At 38.7% G+C, this 15,944-nt stretch overlaps 2 long non-coding RNA genes across 2 annotated transcripts; one reads left to right on the plus strand and one right to left on the minus strand.

Moving 5' to 3' along the window:
- Nucleotides 1-8: 8 nt before the first annotated feature.
- Nucleotides 9-6,410, plus strand: LOC107076755 (uncharacterized). Its single transcript, XR_001477913.2, has 5 exons — nucleotides 9-165; nucleotides 1,809-2,019; nucleotides 3,643-3,756; nucleotides 5,160-5,291; nucleotides 6,257-6,410. It is a non-coding gene; the product is annotated as an uncharacterized lncRNA (long non-coding RNA).
- Nucleotides 6,411-6,658: 248 nt separating this feature from the next.
- LOC138239132 (uncharacterized) lies at nucleotides 6,659-13,753 on the minus strand. The gene is made up of 3 exons (XR_011189554.1): nucleotides 13,595-13,753; nucleotides 10,156-10,207; nucleotides 6,659-7,115 (listed from the first exon to the last, which is right to left on the minus strand). It is a non-coding gene; the product is annotated as an uncharacterized lncRNA (long non-coding RNA).
- Nucleotides 13,754-15,944: the final 2,191 nt, after the last annotated feature.

Below are 15,944 nucleotides of genomic sequence, written 5' to 3' on the forward strand. Positions count from 1 at the left end.
AGAACAAGAGCACATCACCTGCCAACAGATCAGCAAATTAGATGTATTATTTGATAACAAATGTTCATCAGCAGTTTAAATCTATTTAAATAGGTTCAATGTAATGTCTGTATAGTCTGCTTCTATAAAATTAATTTTTCTTTCCAACTTTGTGAATTTGTGAAGGTAATTACATTTTTAAAAGTTTTTTCTTTTATTATTCTTGTATAATGTGTCTATTTTTAGATCCTGTAAGAACATCTGTTATAAGAAATATAATGTTGTATATGTGTATTTTGCATATGTTGTACTATATTGTCATTTGTTTTGAACTATTTGACATCATTAGGCCATTAGCCCTGGAACCATTTACACTCAATTTAGTTCCTTTAATACCATTTTTTAACAAATGGTTAAAAATGGTATTTAACCATTTTTAACCTTCACACCTGAAGAAGGCTCCACGGCCGAAACGTTGTGTTTTCTTTCTTCTCTTTTCAGCATGGAATAAACCTATTACTTGTTCCTTTGCAGCCTACGCATACTGACACAGCTACCCACCTGAATTATTTTAACAAATGCTCTTTTTTGAAGTTTATACAAATTCTATTACATTTATGTGCCATTTTTGTACCTATATCTCTCATTATCCTGGTACACACTGTAGGCAAACCATTAAGAAAGTCCACAGTCAAACGTCTAGTCCCTGTCAGTCACTCTAAGTCACAGTCTGGCTTGACTAGACTTTCATGTGTTGTAGGTTCAAAAATTGGATCTTATACAATTTTTTTTTGTATTATGGAATTATTACTATTATTGTACAACACAAAACAATATAGATAAAATTCATTTAATGTATTTAAGTTTAATGGAGACCGATGCATAGTTTTGCATGCAGTACTGTAGTAAAAGTATAAACCATAAATATAGAATGGGAAAAGTAGCACTAGAACACGCTAGTAACAAAAAGTTATGTTACCATGTACTGTACACATCGTAGACCAGGTGGGGAAGCAATTAAAAAGGTCAACAAAATGCTAGGATATATAGTTAAAAGCATAGAATTTGAGTCAATGGATATTGTATAACACTCTAGTAAGGCCAGGTTTAGAATATTGTGCACAATCTTGGTGACCTGCTCACGTCATTATAGAAAAGAAGAGTCACAAAATACTCCCCAGGGAATATCCCACACTGACAGACTAAAGAAACTGAACTTTTTTACTCTTTAAAAACATCTCCTTTTTAGTGGTAAAATACCATTGAACCCTGTGGATTTGTTCATTTTGAGTACCTTCCTGTACCTGAAAACAAATTCCCTCTAATATGCTGATACTTTGTAATACAGTTTTTTTTCTTTCTGCTATCTGAGGTATATTGTTAACTTCTTACTTTGTAAACACCTGATTGAAATACTCTTTTCTTTTTAATTGTCTAGAAGTTTACTTTTTTTGTCCATACTACATTTTACTTGATACTTGACTGTTCTTTTGCCATTGTAGTATCTATATAACATTTTATTTATTTTAACCTCCATTGCAATATTCCTTTCAATTTCTCTTTTGGCCTTTTTAATATCCATTTTTACCTGTGCTTGCAATTCATTTTTCTCTTTTTAACTGGATCCTGCTGTTTTTCATTTTTTTTTATAAAGCATTGTTTTTCCCCTTATTATTTCAAATTGATTTGCTGAACCAGTTAGGATACTGTTTTTTAGCTTTTGCTTTGCATGTTATGGGGATAAATTTGTTATGTGTTTGGGTAGAAGCTGTTGGCATCCACTGATTTCATATCTGTTCCATCCCTCATCCCTGTTCCATCTTTGTCAGGATTTCTGAAAGGGGTGAGTTGTTGGACCCCTATGTGAAGCCATGAGGAATGTAGTATGAGCAAAAGTAAATTCTATATTCGAAATCCAAGTCATTAGGCAAGAGTGAAGTCAAAAGTAGGAGAACCAGGTCGGGTAGTAAAAGGAGTCAGGTCGAGAATAGAAGCGCGCACAAGAGAAAGCTGTGGAAGACTTCTCAATATTGAGCGTAGGTAAGCCGGAGAAGAGTGTTTAAATATTGAAGAGAGAGAGACATGGTTGGATAATTAGTTCCTGGATGAGCGTGTGTGGAATTTACCACGCGTGGGAATGCCAGGGAGCTTAAGGGAGAATGAACGAGTCGTGACAATCTTCTTTCTTTCTTTCTTTTTTTAGGCTCAACCTGTGCAGTTTCAAAATATACTTCAAAGCATCTCATTTCCTTAATGGTTTCTTAATTGTAACCTCCTGTTGCCTCTCTGTTTTGATTGTTGGGGTCTTCAACGAAGTGTCCCAGACCATACAACTTTAGGCCAGACAATACTATGATGTCAATCACTGACAATATGATGTCAATCACTGACACTCCACCTACACTGCTTTGGTACCAGTTATGTCTGAGCAACCTTGTGTTTGAAGATATCTGCATTGTTCCACATGTAAGCATTTGAAATCCTTTTGAATCAGTAGCTGTTCACCTCATCAGGCACCAAAGTCTCAATTCTAGACTGCCATCAGATGCAAAAGAGAGCGAGAGATTTTCTTCTCTGAGACCTAAAGTCTCTTTGAGTTGTTGCTCAAATACCAGGGCCAGGTGAGTATCTTGCCAAGGTCTACTCCAGTAAGACCACTCTGGAGAAGAAACAACACCACTCTCAATCAAGACATTGGGTTCCATTGCCAAAGCCATGTTTGCTGTATGTGAAGATGATAAGGACTATAACTAGTTAGTAGCATTCCAACAATAAGCTTGAACTTCCCACCAGAAAAGTGACACTTCACGACCCAGTAGCTTCCATTGTCAAGGTCTAGTCCACTGTGACACATCTCTCTCTTTGACTTTACTGTCATCAGCCATATAATCCTGCAGCAGGTGTGAGCCTACAGTAAGTCAGTACCTGGATGGGAGACCTCCTGGGAAAAACTAAGGTTGCTTCTGGAAGAGGTGTTAGTGGGGCCAGCAGGGAGCGCTCACCCTGCGGTCTATGTTGGTCCTAATGCCCCAGTATAGTGACAGGGACACTATACTGCAAAAAGACGCCGTGTTTCAGATGAGATATAAAACCGAGGTATTGACTCTCCGATGTTCACTGACAAAAATATGACCTACCTTTTTTGCTAAAATACAGGAATGACAAATCATTCATAAGCAGAATATAATACCTCTGGAGAAGTCAAAATATTTTAAATTCCAATACTTCACTAAGTTTAAAAAAAACAAGAACAGTACTATACATTCCTATGGATCACACTGCAAAGCCTGTTCTCTACCATTAGTATGAAATCCTTTGGTTGATTGGACCATTTTGTTTCAAAACTACATGGAGAAAATGGCCTTTTAGCTATGCATTCTGCATTTTCAATTTTATGCAGTTTGAAGCTCATTCAGAACTAATCTTCAGAGCTTGCATCTCACACATAATAAAAAAAATGTATTTTATATAGCACCTTTAAAGGTGTCTTCTCAATACAGAATGACAACAACTACAAAAAATACACAAGATATGCACTATGAAAATACACAATGAGAGGAGACAGTGTAAATAACAGAATCAGTAAAGGCCTTTCAAAATAAGAACATTTTGATTGTGGATTTGAAAAAGTTTAGGGAAGGTCACTCACTGATATCTCTTTAGGAATAGAGGTGCAGAGCTTTGGAGCATAACAGGAGAAGGCCTTGTCACCCATAGAGTGTAGAAGGGCTTGGGGGACAGACAGGAGACCAGAATTAGAAGAGCAAAGGTTGCAAGGTAGGGGGAGTAGGACTATAGTAGCTCTAACAGGTACCGAGGTGCCAAGCCATGCAGAGCCTTATAAGTGAGCATGAGAATTTTGAAATTGACACGGAACCTGACAGGAAGCCAGTGCAAAGACTCCAGGATAGGAGTAATGTGATCACTTGCACTAGACCTGGTCAGGATTCTGATTGACGAATTTTTGACATATTGGAGTTTGTTCAATGTGGATTTAGTAACCCCGAAAAAGAGCATTATACTGCAGTAGTAAATTTTGGGAGAAGAGAAATGTGTTGATCGGCTTTCATCAACAGTTGGTGATAACATAGGATGTAGTCTGGCGATATTTCTGAGGTGAAATAATTATGTTTTGATAATATGTTGCACATGTGGGTTGAATGTCAAGCCTGAATTAAATATCACCCCCAAGTTTTTCAATTTAGACAGAAGTTCAAGTACAGTGCCATTCACTGATAGGGTTACAACATTGACTTTATAAAGTTGATGGGGAGTGTCAATAAGCATGACTTCAGTTTTTGACACAGTTTAGATGAAGGAAGTTTAAAGTCATCCATGTTTTTATGTCAGAGATGCGATTAGAGAGAATAGAGATGGTCACATCAATGTCAGGTTTGGTATGGATGTACATTTGAGTATCATCAGCATAGAAGTGATAGTTGAGGCCATGTGATCTTAAAAGTAAGATAAAAGTGATCAATAAGTAAGATAGTGTGGGTAACAGTGTTTAAAGCAGCACTTAGATCAAGAAGAATGAGGATAGAAAAAGAATCAGAGTAATAAGCTATTAAAAGATCGCTAGTGACTTTGACCAGGGCAGTTTCTGTACTGTAAAGTTCTTGGAAACCAGACTGGAGGAGTTCAAAGAGGTTGTTTGCAATGAGACGGTTATTTAACTGAATTTTAACAGCATGTTCTAGAATATTTGCAAGAAATGGTAAGTTGAAGATGGGGTGAAAATTGCTTAGATTTTCCTGAGCCATGTTCGGCATTAATGACACAGGGGTAATGGCATCAGTTTTGAGGACCATTGGTACAACACCCGTGCTCAAGGATTCATTTATTATATTGAGGACAATGGGACAGACAGAGGTGGAACAGGATTGAAATAAAGCGGTGGGAATGGGATCTAATAGGCAGGTGGTGGATTTCATATGCGAGTCAAGAAGAGAGAAGTTTGGAGAGAAGGGAAGCAGTAAAGTTAGGCAAGCAGGGAGGAGGTGTGGATGTGATATGCGTTGTGGAGAAAATGTGATGCCGGATGTTTTCGATCTTGGTGCTAAAGAAATCTAAAAATGTGTGGAAGGAATATGTTTTTAAGCGTAATGGTATGTGCTAGAAGCATACAATCAAACATCCATCCATACATCAATTTGCTAGTTGTTTTTTTTTTAATACAGGGTCACAGGGGAGCTGGTGCCTATTCCAGCAGGCAACAGGCACAAGGCAGGATACACCAGTCCCAGGACTGGTCATAGACAGATGCAAACACACACCAGGATTGATGTTCCCAGGAGCCAACTAAACTACCAGTATGTTTTTGGACTGTGGGAGGAAACTGGAACACCCAGAGAAAATTCCCTTTGGGATCAATAAAGTCTTATCTTATCTTATCTTAAAACCCACTTGAACAAGGGGAGAACATACAAACTCGACACAGATAGCACCCTAGTGAGACTGAAATGCTAACCACTACGCTATCGTGCCACCCACAATCAAACATATAAAATATATATGTGAAGGGAGAGAGCTTTCAAATTTTATTTCTGGATAATCTGTGCTGGAAGGACAGCCTGTCTGTTCTTTGTAATTAATGGGCCTGAGAGCTGTGAGCAGAGAGAAAGGGTTTCTGCGTCACAGAAAAGCAGCATTAATTGTACCTGTATTTTCTCTAAGGAACTCTGACTCATTAACACGAACAGTGGCGCTGTAGAACTTGAATGAGTCACACATGACTAATGGGTAAATGAAAAGGAATCAGGGGAAAGGGGGTGTTTAATTTTCCTGCCAACAGCTGTTATTTCTTGCCTTTTCCAATCAAGACTGACAGTATCATATTACTATTTTATATAGAATGGATGACCTTAAACTCTTTAAAGCAGGCAGTGCTTTTGAATATTGGACTTGAAGGGACACAGTCCAGCAGGTTTTATAATCCTCTTTAAATCTTCAAAATGCAATGAGCTGGGAAAGGTCCAGTTTAGTCAATTATAGCATAATTGTTGGAAATCTGTATTTAAGAACAGAGCTGCAACGAAAACCTGCAGACACAGTGGCATTCTTGAGCCAGGACTGGAGTCCTCTAATGTAATGATACATTATCTTTTGGAAATTACAAATACCAAAAAAGGAAATGCAGAGCCTGAAGAGGTTACTTTAAAAAAAAAACATAGGTGTTTATGTAGGCATATCATTGTCATCTTTTAGATACTTTAGGGAAGCAATTTAAGAGGTGTGCAGATAGCATGGAATAAACCTTTTACTTGTTCTTTTGCAGCCTACGCATGCCGATGCAGCTAACTACTTGAACTACACATTTGGATAGATAGCTAAAAGCATAGAATTTAAATCATGCAAAGCTAAAATTACACATTGAAATAAAATGGCATGATGCACTCCTGTGAGCTCAGACAATTTTTGTTACCCTGATATAATCACTACTGCTCTGGAATGTCCTTCACTGACAGCTGAAAGAACCTGTTTAATCTTGACAAAGAAGACTAAGAGGGGACTTGATTCATGTATTCATGAATAATTTAAATTAAATCAGTTGAAATCTCTCCAGAGATCTCTTTGACATTCATTTTTTCCAGTACTGATGGAACCAAAGTAAGGAGCTGAAGTCATCATTCCAAAAAATAATTTAATTCAAAACCACCAGTCATATCTATATGTTCTTGGAAAACAATATGAGCTCCTTAGTCCATCTTAACTCTACTGATGGGGCAAAGTGATTCACCAGGATGCCTACTGTGCCAAGGGCGAGAGAGACTGGAGCACATCCTCAGCTGTTGCCCAAAAGCCCCTGGAGAAGGCCGCTATTGATGGCACCACAACCAGGTGCTTAAGGCCTTAGTAGACACTATAAGCAGAGGCATCACATCAGTAAACATCACCACACAGCAATTCAGACCATTGCTTTCATCAGAATCGGTCAGCAGCCACAACCACAGCCCAGAGAATCAGCGGGTCTCCTGGCAAGACTTTGGCAGCTGAAGGTTGACCTAGGGAGGAAGCTTATGTTCCTTGGCTGTAACAACCACACTTAGGCAAGACACAGTATTTCTGTCCAAGGCATCTAAGCAGGTGGTCATGCTAGAGCTTATGGTTCCCTGGGAAGACTGGATGGAGGAGACCTATGAAAGGAAGAGAGCCAAGTATGAAGATCTGGTTAAACAGTGCCATGGGAAGAGGTGGAGAGCATGGTGCGAGCCCATCAAGGGTTGCTGCAGAGGATTTGCCGGTCAATACCTCTGTAGAGCTTACAGCCTTTTGGATATAACATAGGTGAGCAAGAGGAAGGCCATCAAAACCACCACAGAGGCTGCAGAAAGAGCCTCAAGATGACCATGGATCAAGAGGAGTGATCTGTGGGTGACGATACCATCTGGAAATAAGCAGTACTTGATCAACCTTGACTGGGTCACCTAGGTGAAGATGTCTGATGTTGAAAGATCTAAAACATCAAGTGACCCTCGGTTACATCACTGATGATGTGTCTAGGTGCATCAGAAGATTTATTTCTTCAACTAAAAGTTGTATTACTTTGCACAGATCTTTAATTCCATCAGCTGCTACTCCAGCCTGCTGCTTATTTCAACCAGTCTCCTACCATTTTAACCCATGATCCCTTTCTCACTGAATTCAGACTACTAGATGCAAACAACTTTTGACCTTGATTTAAATTCACATATTTGCAAAAAGTACTTGCTGCTACCTGCTGCTTTCAGAAATATTAGCCAAAATAGCATTCATGTTTTTCCATTATGTTGCAAGCTGTTTCAGCAGTGCCCTGCCAACTCTTTCTTATTGCTGCTGTTTGAATGTTAAACCTGCTGATTGAAATCAGTTATAGCGTAGCATTACTAACTCCAGCTAGATTTGCTTGAGTGACAATGCTGCAAACCCTGACCAACATTTTAAAAGCCTTACTGCTGCCCCAGATTTGATTGCTGGCGATTCAGATGCTGAACGTCTTCAATAAACCTGTACGCTCTGAAATCCAGGGTATCAGATTAGGCAGATTGTGCCTTTTTGTATTGAAATTCATACAGTATATGGTTATTTATATATTGTTCTGAATATTGAAACCTGAAGAGGTTTTGTTTCCATTTCTGCAGTGCTTCCTTGCACTAAACCACTGTGATTACAAAAATATTACAAAAATTACAAAATTTACTTGAATAACAAAAATAACTTGAACAAAATGCCCAGCCATGAAGGATCTTGCCACTCAATCAACTATGTATGCTGTTCATCACGGCCATTCCTTCAGCTTCCTAAAATATTCTTAAAATCTGTCCTAATCCTGTTTCTTTGTCTGCTACTCATATATCTCCACTTTAATAATACATATAGGTCCAACTTCTAAATTTACAACATATTAGCTCTTACTCCTGGGCCTGGCCCCTGTTATTGGTACAGATGTCCTGTCGAGACTGCAGGCACCTGCTCTTCAATCCTATATGTTCTGGCTGGTGTCCGTTTGGATCAGTGCATTTCACACCCATTACCTGTGTGTCTCAATTATGTCTTGATTGCATTTATAATAATAATAAACTTTATTTTATATAGTGCCTTTAAAGGTGGCATCTCAAAGCCCTTTACAGAATGACAACAGAAACAACAACAATTAAAAATAAACAATAAAAAATACACAAGATAAACACGATGAGAATATGCAGAGGAGACAGTAGATGGTGGTACTACATACAGTAGGAACAGAGGGGTAAAGAATGGAACGAGTAAAGTAAAGGCTCTTCTAAAGAAGAACATTTTGAGTCTGGATTTGAAGAAGTTTAGAGAAGGTGACTCTCTGATATCCTTGAGGAGAGAGTTCCAGAGCTTTGGGGCATAACAGGAGAAGGTCCTGTCATCCACAGAGTGTAGAATGTAAATGGGCTTGGGGGACAGTTAGGAGACCAGAATTAGATGAGCGAAGGTTGTGAGATGGGGAGTAGGGTGATAATAGTTCAGACAGGTACTGAGGTGCCAAGCCATGCAGAGCCTTATAGGTGAGCATGAGGATTTTGATGTTGATACGAAACTTGACAGGAAGCCAGTGCAAGGATTCCAGGATAGGAGAAATGTGATCACTTGCAGTAGACCTGGTCAGGATTCTGGCTGCCGAATTTTGGACATACTAGAGTTTGTTCAATGTGGATTTAGATACCCCAGTGAGTAGAGCATTACAATAGTCAATTTGGGAGAAGACAAATGTGTTGATGAGCTTTTCAGCCGCCAGTTAGTGATAACATAAGGCATAGTCTAGCGATGTTTTAAGGCCTTGTCTCCCTTGGCAGATGGTACCGTACTTGAGATTCAGTCTAAATTGAAAAACCTTGGGGTCGACTGTTAAGCCTGAATCAAATATCACCCCAAGGTTTTTCAATTTAGATTGAATCTCAAGTATGGTACCATCCACAGATAGGACTGGCTTTTAGTTGATGGGGGTGCCAATAAGAATGACTTGTCACAATTAAGATGAAGGAAATTTTGAGTCATCCAAGTTTTTATGTCAGATGCAAGTAGATAGAATAGACACAGTCACATCAGTGTCAGGTTTGGTATGGATGTATATGTATATAGAAATGATAGTTGAGGCCATGTGATCTTAAAAGCTGACCAGGTGGAAACATGTAAATGCTGAAAAGTAGGGAACCCAGTAGCGAGCCCTGAGGAACACCAGACTTAACTAAACCAATTTCAGACCTAAATCTGCCAAGGGAGACAAAGTGACAGCGATCAGTGAAGTAGGACTTGAACCATTTGAGAGCTAAGATAAAGCAGGACAGAACAGAATGTGCAAATTTAGGCTGATCAATTGATCGCCAGTTGTGGAAATTCACGGAGTGTGAGGGGGAGTGTGAGGGGGAAGTGTTAGAAACAGGTAATTCCAGATTGAAAAGAATAGCTAAGTGGTCAGAGAGGCCTACAGTACATCAAGGGAAGACCAGTGGGAAACAAAAGAGTCACTTGCAATGATTAAGTCAAGGGTGTGTCGTTTGTTATGTGTAGGGCTATGAACAAACTGAGTTAGATCAAAGCATCCCAACAGAGCTAGAAAATCCTTAGCCAAACTGGAAGACCTTGAGTCAATGTGCTTATTAAAGTCCCCAAGAATAAGGATCCTCTTAAATCTGAGGCAAAAAAATGAAAGTAAATCAGCAAACTCACCAAAAAAGGCTTCGTTAGGTTTGGCGTCATTTGGTATTAAAGCTTTGATTGCCTGAAAGGATTAACAGTGTTAGTGTTTCATCTTTTCAAGTGTAAATGCTTCCTACTTCCTGATTTGAGTTTTCTGCCAACCACAGTTGCTCTTTAACCACTACATGCTGCTGTTGAATCCTCCACATTATTTAAAACCTGCATGTTATTTAAGGCATTGCTATCCATTGTCTGAGAATGACTGCAGTCCAGTCAAGCGTGTAGTCAGGTTCTGGCTTATTGCAACCCTCTTAAAGAGGAACTGCAGCGTTATTTTGACATTTCAGATTTAATATAATGAATCGGCAATGATGAGTGCCTTTCAAACCGCAATGAAACTACCAAGTACATAGTAACATGTAATCCTCTAATTTCCATCACAAAGAGATGTTTTTTTCCAATGTATGCGTAGCGCGATATTGCAACATAACATCCGGTGACGCAAAAGAGGTCCTATTACGTTCTAAACATGCTTTAGACCAAGCAAATTTTGCTACTATATTAATAGTAAATATTTTTTTAGGTCGACACACACAAGGCGACATGGTTTTTAACCACTTTTAAGCATTGCATAAAAAGAGCAACCTGCCAACCAATATACACTCATAATAATTAACACTGTTACGAGACCATGTTTCCCATTTGCTTACCACCACTAGTGAGCATGGAGGGCTGTTTCCATGTCACAATTCATGGGAACTCTCGCTCTTGCCCGTGGTGAAACCAACAATTTGCGACAACATGGCAACCATATCATCCTTTCACAAAAGTTCACCATTTTAGTCTTTTTGGAATACTGTCCATTTATTATTTTGTTACTGAGATTTAATACCCAGTCTGAGAAATTGGGACTGCAGTTCCCCCTTAAGGATAAAGCACTTACTGACAGTGTGACACTCTCTAAGAAATGTGGACACCTGCGGGGATTAGATTAAAGATACAGCCAGGCTCAGAGCATACTAGGTCTACTGCTGGCTTGGAAGAGCTCTGCAGTGTTTAAGTGTGACATCACGTTTAGTAACAGGCTCTTGCACACTGCGCTCTGTTTCATTTTTTCTCCATGTTACACCAATCTCTACTCCCTTTTACCACTGGGGGGTGGACTTGCATTAGAATTGAAATTGAAACCATTTTTTATGTGCTTTTGTGCATTGGCTTGTTAGTGGCTTAGTATTTGCTTTGCTTACTTACAAAACACAAGCACAGCGCTCTTCCAAGCACCTATTTAACAATACATTGGTGTCATCACAAAACAAAATACAAAGTAAATATATAGTTGTAGCCACGAGTACTACTACTGTTTTTTTTCGTTGGACAGTTGGTGAGAAATGTTTAAATTTAAAATGACCAAAACCATAACCTGAGTCTTTGAAGGGAATTCTGGGGGCCCCCAATTCCACACCCTTGTGTTCAGTGGGCAAAAAATCAGGTGCAGTACCTTTCAGTTTCAAAATGCTACAAGGTCATTGTCTTATCTTATCTCATTAGCTTAGCTCTATGAATTATGTCACCTATAATTACTTGCAAATTATGTACATCTTGGAATAAAATTTATGGGTAAGTTTTTATTAATAACTTAGAACTGGGATCCAAACTGAAATGGACAGGCAGCACACATCATTGTATCTCCAGCACCATTTTCTTTCATGTAAATATTGCTAAATCTTAGATAAACAGAAGCAAAGGAAAACTTCTTTTCTGATCTAAAGTTTGGGTTTAGCTTTGAAACACATTAAGAGGTGACAGTTATGTAGACATTGGTGACGCCTAGTGAAAAAAAAGTGAGTTGCAGCCTTAAATATTTTTTTTTTAAAAGCATGTATCATCCTGCAAGCAGGCAGCTCGGAAGCAGAAACATTAGAAGATCCATAGGGTTCATTTTCATTTATGTTCATTGAAGAAAACTATTAATTACTTCTACAAGTACATCACAAGGCTTTTACACACTGTGCAAAGACATACTGTTTTCTGAACTTTTGTAGGGTGACGTCACTTGACGCTATTCACAGCCTGTCAACTTGCTAAATCTCATCTCCCAGAATCTTAGTGTTGGCTCGAGTCCCCCAGTTCCAGGAAAAATGTCAAGAGCAACACCACCCTCTGTTTTAAATGACAGTTGACTCTGTTAAATATGAGGCACTCTGAAAGATACCTCACAAAATATGAATGTCCTAGAAAAAAAGTCAGCATCCTTTACTTGCTTCTTGATGATATGCATATAGTAAAGATGTGATATAGACCCCTGGTCGCCTGAGTGTCCAACAATGGAGAGTCATTCTCTGACTTTTATTTCAATATTCCATTTAAATATAGACAGGCTCCCTCCTGGATTGCAACAGACCTAGTAAATGGATAATAAATTATTTAAGCTCTCTGGAATCCCATCGAAAACTAAAACTACCCTGATATCACTCATGAAGCTCCAATAAATGTATAATGATATTGAGGATATCCCTCGTCAGAAGAGAATCTCCAGACATTTGTCAATATATTTACTGAAGCATGAAAAGATGGATCTTAAACTTAAAACTGTGAAAACCAAAGCCCTCCATCCGAAAGCACACCCTGGTGCAAATGGATTCACATTCATAATGGGTGTATGTAGAATATCTATAGCGCTTTTCACAGCGAGTACTCTCTTTCACATAAGGCTCATATTGACATAGATCTAGTATTTCCTAAAATCTAAACCTACAGTTTTTGACCACCTGAAGAAGCAGATGTCTGAGGACCCCAACATTAATATTGACACCAAACTGATGGGAAGTTCAATAAGTCCTACTGTTTAATTTGATGCTGTTTGATGCTGTTAACTCTCCTACCTTTGTTCTGTGAACAAGATATCTCAGGCTCAGCTTGTAGCTCTCTGACTGCTCTGTTAGGACTCTCCTCTCCTTCTCTGCATCACATTCACAGGTTCTAGCATCAGTAATTAAAAGGCACCTTCTGTCTTCTGCTTATACTCAGACTCTTGGTTGTCTTAATTCCTTCCATGTCTTTGTCAACACTTTGTTTGTGATTGTTATTATTATTTGCTTACCATTTTCCTTAAACACAACAGCTTACAAAATATACAAAGTTAACATTGACTACATTATGATGCTCAGATCTTTCTTTCCTCTTAAACATCTGTCATTGTTTTGTGGGTACTTAACTGGCAGCCATTTCCTCCTCTCACATCAGTTAAGTCTTTAATGTGTGGTCTGCTCTAGATTCCTTTTTCATCTAAAGTTTTGTTCTCTCTGTTTCTCTAGTTTCTGTCACCTTGTCTTGCTTTTCCACTTCCAAGAATCTTAGTGTTACCCTAGGTCATTGGATCTGCTTGTGCTTGACTCCAGTTTGGCCTGGAAACATCCACTACCAATGGACATTCCACGGAAATAGCTTTTGGACACTACTCTCTACTGACCACTGCTGTCCAGTCTAGATGCTGCATCTTCAGTTCCAACAGGTGCATCTTCAGTTCCAACAGGTCCAAGTTTAACCTCAAAACCCTCCAGACATACTGGTTCCCAGCTGACATCTTGGGTTTTCTCTCTCACTTCCACCTTCTGCCATGTTACACTGCTGCCACGTGAACATGCACAGGACTGACTTGTTAAGACATAGAAACATACATATAAGGTAACGGTCACTGTTAAAACATAAAGATAATTTGTCAAATGACAAATTAGCTCATGCGTATAAGATTGGAACGCCATGGCAGATGATTAATCCAGAAGGTCTGCATGTCATCCAAGCAGCAAGTGCTTATTCTCTCAGTTTGGAAAGAGTTCACACCCCAACAGCACCTGATGATGGACCCAGTTCTGAACTTTCATTTCAGAACAGGTCTCTTCATTGAAAGGCAAAGAGCTGGTTATACAGTATGCATGGGAGACTTCTCAGATAGGAAGAATAATTCCTGCAGAATTTTAATATCCTAAACAATATTAGCAATCAAAATTATACTTTGACAACTTTAAGGAATACTTTATTTATTTATTTCACTAAAATATGACTAAGAAACTAGAAATACAGTACTTAATGTATGCGAATACATCTAAAGGTATAAATGTAGAGAATTTACAAAATATACACTATTAAGCACATGTATTTTACATTGGCATATTAAATTTATATGAACTAAAAACTACAGATTAAATCTTTGATTTAAAATTAAGATATTTAATAAAGCATATATAAGACTTGATCTTCAAGAGTCTTATAATAATACATAACATTTGTCATTGTAAAGATAATCGCGTGTATAAGTGTTCTGATTCATGTAATTATGAATATTAATACAGCTGTTTTGTCTTTTGGAAAGTGGTTATAAAGCGTTCTGAATATTATTATAGCATCATTAAGGTATTATTCTGCAACATAAGACAGCATTCAAATAAAGAAATACCTTTATTTCAAACAGAACATTAAACATATTTCAAATATAGTATTTCAAATAAAACATTATCCCTACAATATGAGCAATAAAAATGAGAAGGAATAAGTAGCTTATTAGTTTAGACCACCCTCATTATATTTTCTGCTGTACACTTCTGAGCCTGTGGGTTAATTACTTTTCATGATTAAGGAACATGTTTCTTTGGTGTTAATTTTAAAAAAGAGTACAGTTGAATATTCGTGAGAATAAATATTTTTGTGTCATTAAAAATAAACCTGGAGATTAGGTACCGGATACCTCATTCCAGGTCTTATGTAAATATTTCACACATATTGAAGTAACTAAATCCTTTTAGTCTTCAACAGAGAAGACTTGGAATAGACCTGATCCAAGTATTCAACATTTTCAAGGAACTGACAGATTCAACCCAGTGCACATCTTCAGGAAGAACAGTGAAAACTGAACCAGAGAGCACAAATGGAAACTACAGTATGTGGAAGTGCATTTGAAACTAAGACCAGTGAGCACTTTTTACCAAAAGGGATGTGAGAGACTGGAACAAGCTGCAAAACTATGTTGTTGAAGCTGAAACTGAAGCTGAAATCCCTTCTCCTTAAGGGCGTTCCTCATCTTTCACATTTTACCTGATCTCCTGCACCTGCCTTCTGTTACAGTCTCCCCTTTAAAACCAGACGCCCCCACTATTCCAGGCTCAGTATTGGAAGATGGATGCCACAAGGCTTACCTATTTTCTGGGTTGTCCGAAGGCAAGCTTTTTCCCCGGCGTCTTGACCATATGCGTCCGGGACTTGGAGCGACTGGCCACGTTACATTTTTATTCCTCCGACCCTTCGCTGGATCCTGTTCTGGCTTTTAACTTCGTTTGTCTTTGTCATGGATGGACCACCCGGCTCTGGACATTTGCCTCCCTACAAATTTCCCTAACAAACACCCTTTGGACTGTTTGCCTGGACCACGCCTCCCTCAGTACCTTCGTCATGCCCCCCTGTTCGTCTGCCAGCCCTGTTCCTCGTCTCTTCCCCGTGTCTGTTCACTCTCTTCCGGATTGGGCTGTCTGCATAGGGTCCTGAAAGACACTACGTGACAGAAACCCAGGCTTCCTTCAAGAAAATGGCTGGATGTGATCCTTTGGACCAACTAACTACTAACTACCAGAGGACTAGAGGGGGTGAATGGGCTCCACTTGTACATAACTATTCTTGTGCTGTTATTAACTATTTAGTCCCTCATCAATGAATCATTCCGTTCAAAATTTTCTCTGAAATATATGTATTACTTTGACCCTCAGAAAGCCTTAAGGATTGCTTGGAGGAACCTAACTGTCAGTGTTTATTATTCTGGTCCCTAGATGAGC

The sequence above is a fragment of the Lepisosteus oculatus genome, chromosome 5 (assembly GCF_040954835.1).
Source record: "Lepisosteus oculatus isolate fLepOcu1 chromosome 5, fLepOcu1.hap2, whole genome shotgun sequence".
Taxonomy (NCBI): domain Eukaryota; kingdom Metazoa; phylum Chordata; class Actinopteri; order Semionotiformes; family Lepisosteidae; genus Lepisosteus; species Lepisosteus oculatus.